Here is a 2,331-nt window from a genome sequence, read left to right as displayed (position 1 = left end):
AAAGGCAGGGAGCTGCCTGGGAAGTTGAGGTTACAAGTTCCAGTAGCAGGACCTACACAGCACTTCAGTTTAACTACTGAAGTGCATAATGCCTTGCACATCCTTTTGCAGCCAAGGCAACTTCCTTGCTCTTTCAAAATGTCTTGTGAGCCATAAAAGCATTTTTAGCTGCTTGCAATCAGTTTCCTTCCCAACACATCCTAAGCGGATCACCTTGCACAGGTAGCAAACACACCTCATTCATTTCTAACTGGTCCAAGAGCTGCTCCAAACCTGTCTGTCACCTGCTATCACTAGGCAGGAAAGGTAACAGTAGAACATCTCCATCCTGATGAAAAATTATTTAGCAGAGGACACAAACATACAGAGATGAAATGAAAAGAAAGAAAATATTTCCATCAAGCTGAGAGAACAACGAAACATTACTGTCTCAGTCAATGAGACACCAGTCTGCAGACAATATATTGATGCTGCCTGAGGGACTTCAAGTTGAAAAGCCTTTATAGGTGCTTCTGCCTCTATGATCTGAAACACAACATGGAAAAAGCCACATATATTTGCAGTTAAATTGTACATCCTCCAGCCCCCAAGCATGAACTGGTAATTATTAACTCCTTTTTTAGAAACCACTGGTGACAAAGATCATTCTCTCCTCTCTCTGAAAACTCAAGTTAGGAGTGGTCTCAACATTACCTGGCACAGCATACTCCTCATGGGCTGCAGAACGTGGCAGGGAAGACTCCGAATAGGCATGGTCTTTACCTAAACTCTCCATTGCTCTTTGCGGTTTTAAATAGAAAGTGGCTTAGTTCCTTGGGAACGGCATCTGGAGATACTGGTGCAGCATAATGAGAGCTTGAAAAAAAATGCAGACTGCCCGCCCAAAACTGCTTATCTGGCCAGGCCACTAGTAGGGTAATTATATTCTCCTTATCAGAGTGCAAAGGTGTGTGAGTCTCTGCCCAGGATATAGCGTATGGACTGCAAAACATGTTAGGGCTTCTATACAGTAAATAATTCCACTTAAGGTAGGAAATTTACACTCACTGCTCCTGAAGTGTGACTCGAATGTCCTCCTTTGTAGTAGACAGAAGCTGCATTACAGGGCAGGATGCGGCACTGCCTCGCTATTGGTTTCCAGAGTGAGATGCAGGGCGGTGTTTTTAGTCCTTGAGGACCTCCTGAGAGGTCTGAAATGGGACGTACGCCGTTTGAAAGGTGTTTGCATTGGACCCTAGCAGTGCTGGCCAGAAGGGACCTCCACTCCACTCCAGCCCCACTCACAGTAGGACTGTCTGCTGCGTGAGTCAGGGTGGCTGTGGTGTCACATGTTTTGGAAACCCCTAAGGATGGAGACTGCCAAACTCATGTGACCTGTCCAAGACTGCACCACCTTCCTGGGAAATCCAGGCAGAACAATAAAACCATACAAGGACTCCAGCCAAAGGCCTGTGTGCTTTGAGACTTCCCAATGACTCATTGGTCTAGTACCCAACAATATGGATGGCTATCAGTGCTATGCCATCCTCCTCACGAAGCAGGATGGCAATAGGCAGCCCCAGTGAAATCAGTAGGAAGACCCAGCTGGCCACTTGCTCCCACAAGAGAATATCCTTTAGTGGTTGCTCCTAGCTTCGTGTTGCCCACTGCACCCTCAGACCTTCGCAGCATGCAGGTTCATGCAGCCTCTGTAGGATCATCTTCAGGCCCAGTATAGCTGCAAAGAGGAATCTTCTGTTTGGTACAATGGCTTCAATCCTGAGATCCTGCTCCCTGCTCTGTGATCTGCATGGCCAGACCAGTCTGCATCGGTTTCCTGCATGTGAGATGAGGTGGCAATCCTGGCCTCCTCTGCAAACTGCCTTCAGAATTTCTCATGCTGGAACAGTACAGAAAAGCTTAAGATTTTACCTGTGTATAAGCGTTCTGCTTGACTAGGGACACCAGTCTGACCAGTTTCTAACACACCCACTGCCAAAGTGTTTGGGATTCAGCTTCTACCAACACTTTTCTCCATGAGATATTCAACTGCTTATGCTCTAGTGAGGTGCTAGTGCCCCTAACTGTCCTCACTCCCCCTCCCTGGCACCCGCCCCCTCCCCCCCAAATTAATTCAAAGTGGCTCCAATGTTGGTAGAAGACCCCAGCAATGTGGCCACCCACAGGTCCTATGGGAATTGCCTGTCTTTCATGGCAGGGTTGATACCACATCACTATGTAGTCCCAAGACTTGTCCTGGAGCAGAGCAGATCTGCAGTGGTGAGAAGATCTGAAGATCTGGCCTGCCTCCAGTGTTTGCTAGGCTTTTTTTTTTTTTTTTTTTTTTTTTAA

The sequence above is a fragment of the Buceros rhinoceros genome, unplaced genomic scaffold (genome assembly GCF_000710305.1).
Source record: "Buceros rhinoceros silvestris isolate BGI_N320 unplaced genomic scaffold, ASM71030v1 scaffold10559, whole genome shotgun sequence".
NCBI lineage: Eukaryota > Metazoa > Chordata > Aves > Bucerotiformes > Bucerotidae > Buceros > Buceros rhinoceros.
Note: the sequence above shows the minus strand (reverse complement) of the source record.